The sequence below is a fragment of the Triticum dicoccoides genome, chromosome 7B (genome assembly GCF_002162155.2).
Source record: "Triticum dicoccoides isolate Atlit2015 ecotype Zavitan chromosome 7B, WEW_v2.0, whole genome shotgun sequence".
Taxonomy (NCBI): domain Eukaryota; kingdom Viridiplantae; phylum Streptophyta; class Magnoliopsida; order Poales; family Poaceae; genus Triticum; species Triticum dicoccoides.
Window position 1 is genome coordinate 610,012,649 of NC_041393.1, and position 13,683 is coordinate 610,026,331.

Here is a 13,683-nt window from a genome sequence, read left to right on the forward strand (position 1 = left end):
GTACCAAAGTGATCGTGAACGGGGTACCCGGGAGAAGTTTTATGCATGTCAAGAGCCTCAGGCAGGGTGATCCCGTCTCGCCCCTGTTGTTTGTGATTGCCATGGATGTGTTATCCAAAATCATGATCAAAGCTGTTAGCATGGGAGTCATCAGTACTTTCACTGGCATCGCGGCCCACCAGTCCGTGTCGATCTATGCGGATGATGTGGCAATGTTTGTCAAGCCCAGGGAATTGGACCTCACGTTTGTCTGGATAGTACTACAGGTGTTCGGTGCCGCGTCAGGTTTGAGGGTGAATTTTCACAAATCATTGGCGGTCATGATTCATGGTGACAATTTTGACAAGGCCCGTGTTGAGTCTTTGCTTCATTGTCGCATGGGCAACTTCCCATGGAAATACCTAGGACTCCAATTGGCTATTAGACAACTCACTCGGGCGGAGTGGCCCCCTATGTTGGATCATGCAAAGAGTTTTGCCTCGGCGTGTGTTGGGGATATAACCCCTCGGTGTGACCCGCCCAGGAGGGGCCGGGTTACACGGTTGGCGGCTCATAGATGAAGGCCCAAGTAGGCCTGAGAAGATATGAACTGAAGACTGGAGGCGGCTTACAAGATGGGCCAGTTGAAGGCCCAAGACCCAGAGAAAGGTGCTGTGACCCGGCGACATGAGCCGCCCTATGGTGATTTGCCTTGTAAGGCATGGTGACTTAGAACCCGAGACGGTCACGTTGTGTGATCCGACTTGGACTCTTGTAAGCCCGGGGCCTCGAGCTGTGTATATAAAGGCGAGACCCAGCTGCGGGTTAACTTAAGAAGTAATTGATCGAGAGCTAGGTCAAGCGATTCCGCCCCCTTGTAATCAATACCCAAGCAATAGTTAACAAAAGCAAGAGTAGGCTTTTACCTCGTTGAGAGGGGCCGAATCTGGGTAAACCCTGTGTCCTTTGTCCCGTTCAACCCCTTCGAGCTAACCTGCGTTGCGATGGCTCCACACCTAACTCCTTTCACACGGGCATCTACCATGACAAATCCATGACAGTTGGCGCCCATGGGGCCAGAGCACAGTGGTTTCGAGTTCTTGAAGGGCAATTTCCCAGGGATCAAGGGATACGCTGTGGGCCGGATGACTAAGAGTCACCACGGCAAGATCTACATCGACGATGCTGGCTGGGGCCCTGAGGCCGACTCAATCGAGTTCGGGTACCGGGTCCCCTTTGGCGGGATTCACGTCTTCATCGGCAAGATCGGCAAGTCAGAGCCTGAGCTGGACATCTGCATCGACATCATCTAGTCGGCTCGGCGTGCGCGACCTGCTAGGGTTCAACCCGGCTGGAAGCATGTTTTTTTTGGTTTCACGCAAGGCATGGAACTTGCAGAAGGTTCCGAATCTGGAGGAGAGACAACCATCTACTCAGGTGATGAGTCCTCAACCGGAGAGACGGAATCCATCTACCAGCTTCAAGACGGCGGGCTTGGGGGCTACTCTGGTGGCAACAGTATTCCGAACCCCTATGAGCCGCCCTCCAGGGCTGCGATTTTCATGGCTGGCACTGGGTGGGCTCTCAACTCATCAACCGTGGCGGCTATGATGTCTGGATCGACTGCCGCTGTGACAGCTGGGACGGGCGGCTCAGCCTGGCCGCGGACTCAGGTTTTGTCTGAACTCTTGGACACTTTGATGACTCTGTTAGCCACTCTATACGAAATAACAAATTCATTCTAATAATACTAAAAAAATAGTGGGTTCCATCGTTTTTATGGTTCCCTTTTAAATGGTGAGGCCCTCTCTATACACCGGAGCCCTTTCTTTCATCAAAAGGTATTGCGAACTTGTATAGTCCACATTCTTTGGCTCTACCTATCCATTATAGAGTAAATAGCTCTTTTCCCAATAAGAGTTATCCATACGGTGACGATATTTAATTATGAAAGTTGGCTAAGTAGCTGACCCTGTTAGTCCGTTCTTTTAAGATAAAGGAGCATAAGCCTTTTTCTTTTTATTAATATTTCCTCCGCTTAATGGATAACCATTTGCTACCAACGGGAGAATTGTTACTGCAGCCAGTCAAGCACAACATAATGCAGAAGTTGCAAAGGTGCGAGATGGGGTGGCCAAAGCCTAGGAGGATCTTAATGCAGAGAATGCCAGGATGGAGATGGAGCGAGCTCTGATGGATGCTGAGTCACAATAGATAAGGGCAGAAGCTTTTTACCTGAGTCTGGATCAAAATGCGTCCAATGGTGGTCTTCGAAGGAGACATCAGAGCCGCCTGGCTTTGCAATATGAGGGGCGGAACCTTTTTAACACATCTGGGGCCGAAACAAGTAACCCGCCCGGTGTGACCCGGGCTGCAGAAGTGCTAGGGAGCGGGGTGGCGGTTCAACCTTGTTTGCCGGACCCACCTCGTAGGGATCAGACCCCTCCTCGGTGGGTGCCAACACCCTCTGGCCATTATTCAAACCCGGTGGATAATATGATAGTAGCAGCGACACGACTGGCGGCAATTCCGATTAAGAGCGAGTCTCCGTCTGCAGTGGAGACCCGGAACGCCGTGGAGCTTCTTTAAATGGCTGTAGCACACCAGGCGGCTTATTCATACAGTCATGAGCGAGTTCATGCAACTCCTAGCCCAAGTCGAAGTTACAGCCGGCGTATTGAGTTGCCGGCGGTTTCCAGCAGCGAACGGCGTCGTAACCCGCCCCGCAATGATGACCCGCTGCGACGTCTTGAGCTTGCGTTGGTTTGCCTTGAAGAGGAAAGTGTGATGCAGCAATAGTAGTGTAAGTATTTCCCTCAGTTTTTGAGAACCAAGGTATCAATCCAGTAGGAGGCTCCTCAAAAGTCCCACACACCTACACAAACAAACAAGAACTCGCAACCAACGCGATAAAGGGGTTGTCAATACCTTCACGGCCACTTGCGAAAGTGAGATCTGATAGAGATAATATGATAAGATATTTTTTTTGGTATTTTTATGATATAGATTGGAGAAGTAAAGATGCAACTAAAAGTAAATAGCAAGCTTATATGATAAGAGATAGACCCGGGGGCCATAGGTTTCACTAGTGGCTTCTCTCAAGATAGCATAAGTATTACAGTGGGTGAACAAATTACTGTCGAGCAATTGATAGAAAAGCGAATAATTATGAGATTATCTAGGCATGATCATGTATATAGGCATCACGTCCGTGACAAGTAGACCGACTCCTGCCTGCATCTACTACTATTACTCCACACATCGACCGCTATCCAACATGCATCTAGAGTATTAAGTTCATAAAGAACAGAGTAACGCATTAAGAAAGATGACATGATGTAGAGGGATAAACTCATGCAATATGATATAAACCCCATATTTTTATCCTCGATGGCAACAATACAATACGTGCCTTGCTGCCCCTGCTGTCACTGGGAAAGGACACCACAAGCTTGAACCGAAAGCTAAGCACTTGTCCCATTGCAAGAAAGATCAATCTAGAAGGCCAAACCAAACTGATAATTCGAAGAGACTTGCAAAGATAACTTAATCACACATAAAAAAATTCAGAGGAGATTCAAATATTTCTCATAGATAAACTTGATCATAAACCCACAATTCATGGGATCTCGACAAACACACCGCAAAAAGAGTTACATCAAATAGATCTCCAAGAAGATCAAGGAGAACATTGTATTGAGATCCAAAGAGAGAGAAGAAGCCATCTAGCTAATAACTATGGACCCGAAGGTCTGTGGTAAACTACTCACAACTTATCGGAGAGGCTATGGTGTTGATGTAGAAGCCCTCCGTGGTCGATTCCCCCTCAGCGGAGTGTCGACGAAGGCTCCAAGAATGGATCTCGCGGATACAGAAGGTTACGGTGGTGGAAATAGTTTTTCGTGGTCGCAACTGAGGTTTTCGGGGTACGTGGGTATATATAGGAGGAAGAAGTACATTGGTGGACGCTCGAGGGGCCCACGAGATAGGGGGCGCGCCCAGTAGGGGGGGGGGCTCCACCCTCCTGGCTTCCTCGATTGCTTCTTGACTTGCACTCCAAGTCCTCTGGATCACGTTTTTTCCAAAAAGATCGCTCCCAAAGGTTTCATTCCGTTTGGACTCCGTTTGATATTCCTTTTCTTCGAAACACCGAAATAGGCAAAAAAAATAGCAATGCGGGCTGGGCCTTCGGTTAGTAGGTTAGTCCCAAAAATGATATAAAATTGTAAAGTAAAGCCCATAAGCATCCAAAATAGGTAATATAATAGCATGGAACAATAAAAAATAATAGATACATTGGAGACGTATCAAGCATCCCCAAGCTTAATTCCTGCTCGTCCTCGAGTAGGTAAATAATAAAAACAGAATTTTTGATGTGGAATGCTACCTAGAATAATTCTCAATGTAATTTTCTTTATTGTGGCATGATTGTTCAGATTCAAATGATTCAAGATAAAAGCTTATAAAACGTAAAAATAGTAATACTTTGAAGCATACTAACAAATAATCATGTCCTATCAAAATAGCATAGCCAAAGAAAGCTTATCCCTACAAAATCATATAGTTAGGCCATGCTTCATTTTCATTACACAAAATACTCCCATCATGCACAACCCCGGTTTCAGCCAAGCAATTGGTTCATACTTTTTAATGCGCTTCAGCTTTTTCAACTCTTACGCAATACATGAGCGCAAGCCATGGACATAGCACTATGGTGGTATAAGGTGGTGGTTGTGAGGACAAAAAGGGAGAAGATGGTCTCACATCAACTAGGTGTATCAACGGGCTATGGAGATGCCCATCAATAGATATCAATGTGAGTGAGTAGGGATTGCCATGCAACGAATGCACTAGAGCTATAAATGGATGAAAGCTCAACAAAAGAAACTAAGTGGGTGTGCATCCAACTTGCTTGCTCACGAAGACCTAGGGCATTTTGAGGAAGCCCATCATTGGAATGTACAAGCCAAGTTCTATAATGAAAAATTCCCACTAGTATATGAAAGTGACAACACAAGAGACTCTCTATCATGAAGATCATGGTGCTATTTTGAAGCACAAGTGTGGAAAAGAGATAGTAGCATTGCCCCTTCTCTCTTTTCTCTCATTTCATTTTTTTCTTTTTTAATTTGGCCTTTCTCTTTTTTTATTTGGTGGGCTCTTGGGCCTCTTTTTTTATTAAAGTTCGAAGTCTCATCCCGACTTGTGGGGGAATCATAGTCTTCATCATCCTTTCCTCACTTGGGACAATGCTCTAATAATGAAGATCATCACACTTTTATTAATTTACAACTCGAGAATTACGACTCAATACTTAGAACAAAATATGACTCTATATGAATGCCTCCGGCGGTGTACCGGGATATGCAATGAATCAAGAGTGACATGTATGAAAATTATGATGGTGGCCTTGCCACAAATACAATGTCAACTACATGATCATGCAAAGAGCAATATGACAATGATGGAGCGTGTCATAATAACGGAACAGTGGAAAGTTGCATGGCAATATATCTCGGAATGGCATGGAAATGCCAAAATAGGTAGGTATGGTGGCTGTTTTGAGGAAGGTAAATAATGGGTGCATGACACCGGCGGAAGTTGCACGGTATAATAGAGGCTAGCAAAGTGGAAGGGTGAGTGTGCGTATATCCATGGACTCACATTAGTCATAAAGAACTCATATACTTATTGCAAAAGTCTACTTGCCTTCGAAGCAAAGTACTACTACGTATGCTCCTAAGGAAGGGTTGGTAGGAGTTAACCATCGCGCGATCCTGACCTCCACTCATAAGGCAATTAAAAGAGCACCTCATGCAACAAATTTGTCACACAACTTTTACCGTACGTGCATGCTACGGGACTTGCCAACTTCAACACAAGTATTTCTCAATTTCATAATTACCCACTAGCATAGCTCTAACATTACCACCTTTATATCTCAAAACAATTATCAAGCATCAAATTGATCCTAGTGTTTAATGCACTTTCTATGATAGTTTTTATTATACCCAACTCGGATGCTCATCATTCTAGGACCAAATTTATAACCATAGCAAATACCATGCTGTTCTAAAAGACTCTCAAAATAATATAAATGAAGCATTAGAGATCAACAATTTCTTCAAAATTAAGCCACCGCCGTGCTCTAAAAGATATAAGTGAAGTACTAGAGCAAAAACTATCTAGCTCAAAAGATATAAGTGAAGCACATAGAGTATTCTAATAAATTCTAATCAAGTGAGCTTCTCCCAAAAGGTGTGTACAGCAAGGATGATTGTGGTAAACTAAAAAGCAAAGACTAATATTATACAAGACGCTCCAAGCAAAACACATATCATGTGACGAATAAAAATATAGCTCCAAGTAAACTTACCGATAAACGAATACGAAAGAGGGGATGCCTTCCGGGGGCATCCCCAAGCTTAGGCTTTTGGCTATTCTTGAATATTTTGGGGTGCCATGGGCATCCCCAAGCTTAGGCTCTTGCCACTCCTTATTCCATAGTCCATCAAATCTTTACCCAAAACTTGAAAACTTCACAACACAAAACTCAACAGGAAATCTCATAAGCTCCGTTAGTGAAAGAAAGAAAAACCACCACATAAGGTACTGTAATGAACTCATTATTTATTTATATTGGTGTTAAACCTACTGTGTTCCAACTTCTCTATGGTTCATACCACTTAATACTAGCCATCGATGCATCAAAATAAGCAAACAACACACGAAAGGCAGAATCTGTCAAAAACAGAACAGTCTGTAGCAATGTGTAACTCTTGAATACTTATGTAACTGTAAACATCCTACCAAAATAGGAATTCCTGGGTAATTTGTCTATTGATCTACAGCAAAAATAATCAACGTAAAAGCACGTTTCTGTGAATTACTAAAATTATTTTCGTGCGCGTAAAGTTTCTGTTTTTTAGCAGAATCAAATCAACTAGCACCATAGGTTATCCTATAGGTTCTACTTGGCACAAACACTAATTAAAACATAAAAACACATATAAACAGAAAGTAGATGCAAAATTTATTACTAAACAGAAACAAAAACAAAAAACACAAATAAAATTGGGTTGCCTCCCAACTAGCGCTATCATTTAACGCCCCTAGCTAGGCATAAAAGCGATGATAGATCTAAGTAGTGCCATCTTTGGCACTCAATTCATAAGTAGTTCACATGATAGATTCATAAGGTAATTTAACTTTCTTTCTTGGGAAGTGCTCCATGCCTTTCCTTAATGGAAATTGGAATCTAATATTCCCTTCATATCAATAATTGCACCAATTGTTCTAAGGAAAGGTCTACCAAGAATAATGGGGCAAGAAAGATTGCAATCTATATCAAGAATGATAAAATCTACTAGCACAAAATTTCTATTTGCAACAATGAGAACATAATTGATTCTTCCCATTGGCTTTTTAATGGTGGAATCCGCAAGGTGCAAATTTAAAGAGCAATCATCAAGATCATGGAAACCTAGAATATCACATAAAGTTTTCGGAATTGTGGAAACACTAGCACCCAAATTACACAAAGCATAACACTCATGATCTTTAATTTTAATCTTTATAGTAGATTCCCATTCATCATAAAGTTTTCTAGGTATAGAAACTTCCAAATTAAGTTTTTCATCATAAGATTGCATCAAGGCATCAACAATATGTTTGGTAAAAGCTTTATTTTGACTATAAGCATGAGGAGAATTCACAACGGATACCGACAATGAAATACAATCTTCTAAAGAACAATTATCATAATTAAATTCTTTGAATTCCAAGATAGTGGGTTCAATACTATTTAAAGTCTTGACCTCTCCAATCCTACTTTTACCAAATTTAGCATCAAGATCTAAAAACTCCGAATCATTGGGACGCCTTTTAACTAAAGTTGACTCATCTCCAGTCCCATCATTATTAAGATTCATATTGCAAAACAAAGTTCTAATAGGGGACACATCAATAACTTTAAAATCTTCTTCATTATTTTCATGGAAACTAGAAGAACACGCCTTTATAAAGCAATCTTTCTTAGCACGTAATCTAGCGGTTCTTTCTCTGCACTCATCAATGGAAATTCTCATAGCTTTGAGAGACTCATTGATATCATGCTTAGGAGGAGTAGATATAAGTTTCAAAGAGTCAACATCAAGCGAGAGTCTATCAACGTTCCTAGCCAAATCATCAACTTTAAGTAATTTTTCTTCAAGCAAGGCATTAAAATTCTTTTGAGAAATCATAAATTCTTTCACACTATTCTCAAAATCAGAGGGAATATTATTAAAATTATCATAAGAATTATTGTAGGAATTTCCATAATTATTAGAGGAATTACTAGGGAACGGTCTAGGATTAAAGTTTCCTCTATAAGTATTGTTTCCAAAATTATTCCTACCAACAAAATTCACATCCAAAGATTCATTATTATTCTCAATAAAAGTAGACAAAGGCATATCATTGGGATCAATTGAAGCACTCTTAGTAGCAAACAATTTCATAAGTTCATCCATCTTTCCACTTAAAACATTAATTTCTTCTATAGCATGCACTTTTTACTAGCAGATCTTTCGGTGCGCCATTGAGAATAATTAGCCATAATATTATCAAGGAGTTTAGTAGATTCTCCTAAGGTGATTTCCATAAACGTGCCTCCCGCTACCGATTCTAAAAGATTTCTAGAAGCAAAATTCAATCCGGCATAAAATTTTTGTATGATCATCCATAAATTCAAACCATGAGTAGGGCAATTGCGAATCATCAATTTCATTCTTTCCCAAGATTGGGCAACATGCTCATGATCAAGTTGTTTAAAATTCATAATATCATTCCTAAGGGAGATGATCTTAGCGGGTGGAAAATACTTAGAGATGAAAGCATCTTTGCACTTGTTCCATGAATCAATACTATTCTTAGGCAAAGACGAAAACCAAACTTTAGCACGATCTCTAAGTGAAAACAGAAATAATTTCAATTTAACAATATCATTATCCGTATATTTTTTCTTCTGCATCTTACACAAATCAACAAAGTTGTTTAGATGGGTAGCAGCATCTTCACTAGGAAGGCCGGAGAATTGATCTTTCATAACAAGATTCAGCAAAGCAACATCAATTTCACAAGACTCAACATCATTAAGAGGAGAAATCGGAGTACTAAGGAAATCATTATTATTGGTATTGGAAAAATCACAAAATTTGGTATTATCTTGCGTCATCGCGACAAGTACTCCAACACACAAACAAACAAAAGGCAAACAAAAGAGAGAGAAGATTGGGAAAGAGAGGGCGAATAAAACGGCAAGGGTGAAGTGGGGGAGAGGAAAACGAGAGGCAAATGGCAAATAATGTAAATGCGAGGGAGATGAGTTTGTTATGGGTACTTGGTATGTCTTGACTTGAGCAAAGACCTCCCCGGCAACGGCGCCAGAAGTCCTTCTTGCTATGTCTTGAGCTTGCGTTGGTTTTCCTTGAAGAGGAAAGGGTGATGCAGCAATAGTAGCGTAAGTATTTCCCTCAGCTTTTGAGAACCAAGGTATCAATCCAGTAGGAGGCTCCTCAAAAGTCCCACGCACCTACACAAACAAACAAGAACTCACAAACAACGCAATAAAGGGGTTGTCAATCCCTTCACGGCCACTTGCGAAAGTGAGATCTGATAGAGATAATATGATAAGATAAATATTTTTGGTATTTTTATGATATACTCCCTCCGTTTCTAAATATAAGGTGTATTAGTTTTTCAAAAAGTCAACTGTTGTCTATGTTTGACTAACTTTACAGCAAAATATATAAAGATTTATAATACTAAATATATAGAAAGTAAAAATATAGTTCATGATGAATCTAGTGATAATGATTTGGTATTCTAGATATTGATATTTTTGTCTATAAACTTGGTCAAACTTAGAGAAGTTTGACTTTTTGGAAAAATAATACACCTTATATTGAGGAACGGAGGGAGTAGATTGGAAAAGTAAAGATGCAACTAAAAGTAAATAGCAAGCTTATATGATAAGAGATAGACCCGGGGGCAATAGGTTTCACTAGTGGCTTCTCTCAAGATAGCATAAGTATTACGGTGGGTGAACAAATTACTGTCGAGCAATTGATAGAAAATCAAATAATTATGAGATTATCTAGGCATGACCATGTATATAGGCATGACGTCCGTGACAAGCAGACCAACTCCTGCCTGCATCTACTACTATTACTCCACACATCGATCGCTATCCAGCATGCATCTAGAGTATTAAGTTCATAAAGAATAGAGTAACGCATTAAGAAAGATGACATGATGTAGAGGGATAAACTCATGCAATATGATATAAACCCCATATTTTTATCCTCGATGGCAACAATACAATACGTGCCTTGCTGTCCCTGCTGTCACTGGGAAAGGATACCGCAAGATTGAACCCAAAGCTAAGCACTTCTCCCATTGCAAGGAAGATCAATCTAGAAGGCCAAACCAAACTGATAATTCAAAGAGACTTGCAAAGATAACTTAATCACACATAAAAGAATTCAGAGGAGATTCAAATATTTATCATAGATAAACTTGATCATAAACCCACAATTCATCGGATCTCGACAAACACACCTCAAAAAGAGTTACATCGAATAGATCTCCAATAAGATCAAGGAGAACATTGTATTGAGATCCAAAGAGAGAGAAGAAGCCATCTAGCTAATAACTATGGACCCGAAGCTCTGTGGTAAACTACTCACAACTCATCGGAGAGGCTATGGTGTTGATGTAGAAGCCCTCCATGGTCGATTACCCCTCCGGCGGAGTGCCGATGAAGGCTCCAAGATGGGATCTCGCGGATATAGAAGGTTACGATGGTGGAAATAGTTTTTTGTGGTCGTCCCTGTTGTTTTTGGGGTATGTGGGTATATATAGGAGGAAGAAGTATGTCGGTGGACGCCCGAGGGGCCCACGAGATAGGGGGGCGCACCCAGTGGGGGGGGGGCGCCCTCCACCCTCGTGGCTTCCTCGATTGCTTATTGACTTGCACTCCAAGTCCTCTGGATCACGTTTGTTCCAAAAAGATCGCTCCCGAAGGTTTCATTCCGTTTGGACTCCGTTTGATATTCCTTTTCTTCGAAACACTAAAATAGGCAAAAAAACAACAATATGGGCTGGGCCTCCAGTTAGTAGGTTAGTCCCAAAAATGATATAAAAGTGTAAAGTAAAGCCCATAAACATCCAAAACAGGTAATATAATAGCATGGAACAATCAAAAATTATAGATACGTCGGAGACGTATCACCCGTCCTGTGGGAATAACCCGCCTCGTGACGATAATTTACTAACTAATGCTCAGGCGATTGTGGATCAGGCTCGAGCTCGTCGTGACGCGGAAGTAGCGGCTTAATTGGGCGCTTATCAGCAGCCCCCAGGGAACCCTTCAGCCTCACTTGAAGCTGGGACGACTTCCAGGACAGTTGGTGTGCCATGTTTGGTATCGGCTCTGCATAATGAATAGTTGCCCAAGGATTTTAAAGGCCCTCATAAAGTGCCTAATTATACAACTGATCTTCCTCCCGAGGCTTGGATTGGGAGCTATGAATTGGCCATGGAGATGCTGGATGTTAATGACGCTGTATGCACCAAGTACTTTACTATGATGCTGGATGGGCCGGCTCGAACATGGTTAAAAAGCTTGCCTGCCAATTCCGCCAGTTCATGGGCGGAGCTAAAGGCATAGTTTATTCAGAACTTTAAAGGTATATGCAAGCAACCTCTGACGATTATCGATCTCGATAACTGCAACGTGAGGACAAGTCGGCCCACAATTGGGTTCGTCGGGTTTCAGCTATTATCCACTCGTCAGATAGCATTGCGGCGGGTTCAGCGGTCCTAGTCTTGGAGAAAAAAAATGTCATTTCACCCCCCCGCCTCGAGCAGAAGCTCGGGCGCGTTAAAAGTCATTTTTAATGACATGTGTGAGCTAATGGTGGTTCTCATTAAGTATGCAGACTCTCACAACACCAAGGACCCTGGATATGATGATGAGAAATCCAACAAGGGCAATAAGAATGGCAATGGTAAGGGTCAGCAGCAGAAAGTGACAGGGCATATTGGGAAAAATCAAGGCAATAATGGTAAGCGCAGGCACTCTGATGGCAGGTCAGATCAAGTGGCTAACACCAACACCGGATATAAAGGCCAGCACCATAATGGTAATGGTAAGCAGTCCTTTGGAGGAAAGAATTTTAACCTTGAGGCGATGTTTAATAAACCCTTCCCAAAGCACAGTTTGCCTGATAAGCCGGCGGGTCATGCCTGGAAGGATTATTTCATCATGAGAGAATACAAGAATTCTCATTTTAATCAGAATCATGGTAATAATAATGGGTCGTCTGGCGGGTCAGGATCCGATTCACAGGGACCCAGCTTTGGCGGGGGCGGCTCAAATTCTGGTTATCAGGGTCAAGGTAGGTGGGTATAACCAACAATATGGTCATGACAACCAGCAACAAAATACTCAGTCAGGCTATCAGAGCAATCCAAAGCAGCTTAATGGAGGTCAATATCACGTGTTCACCACAAGTCTTTGTAAACATGATTAGAAGGTCCGTAAGCGCGCGGTCAATGCTGTTAAGCCGGTAATTCCACAGTACTTGTGATGGTCGAAATATCAGATCACATGGAGTAGAGCGGATCACCCGCCCCGGGTTGAGAATCCGGGTCATCTGGCATTAGTGGTAGCCCCTCAAGTGGGTGGTTATAAGTTTACTAAAGTACTTATGGATGGAGGCAACAATATCAACATCTTATATTATGAAACCTTTCGACGTATGAATTTAACTGACAAGGATCTTAAGCCATCCTCCATAGTCTTCCATGGTGCGGTGCCTGGTATGTCGTGGTAATATCTCGACTGATGCCAGGGGGTGGCTTATCATGGTTGGGGCCATGAGATCATCGTCGGGTCCTGGAAGCGGGAGTGGGCACAAGCTCAGACGGACACGAGATCTACCTAGGTTCAGGGCTCTCCTAAGAGATGAAACCCCTACTCCTGCTCCGCGGGGTCTCCGCATGATCACTATATCACAGGGTGTACGAAGGTGCTCCTAGAGCTGTTTGGCTAGAGGAGGAAGAAGGGCAAGGCTAGCTCTCTTCTCCCCTAGGTGTGGCTGTGGATTGGAATGGAGGGAATTAATGTGTGAACCCTTTGCATGTGTCACTACAAAAAAAAGACACATCCGTGACATTTTGGGCCGAACAATTTTTTTTTCTGTCATACATATGACACTTCTATGACGATAATTGTGACAAAACCCGGTATCATCATAGATGTGGTGGGCTCCTACTTCTATGCCAAAAAATCATGACAGAAAATGGGCTTTTCGTCCTGGGCGGGCCAGAGACGCAGCTGCATGACATTCTTTGGGCCGTCCATGACGGAAAAAACTGTGGTAGAAGCGAGGGGGATTTTGGGGAGTTGCCGGTTACGGTGGGAGGTCGGGGGTGGAGCGATGCGTGTTTCTCTCGTACGTACGCGCGTGTGTGCGAGGCGTTGGCTCTAAGTGAAGCCGAGCGAGGCGTTGGGCTCTAACTGAACCCGAGCGATTGCACTACAGGCTACGCGTTACTGAACCCGAGCGATCGATCGATGGCTGTTAACTGAACCCGATGGAGCGATTCCTTCGCTACTGCTGCTAACTGAAGCCGATCGATGCTGCCTCTGGGATG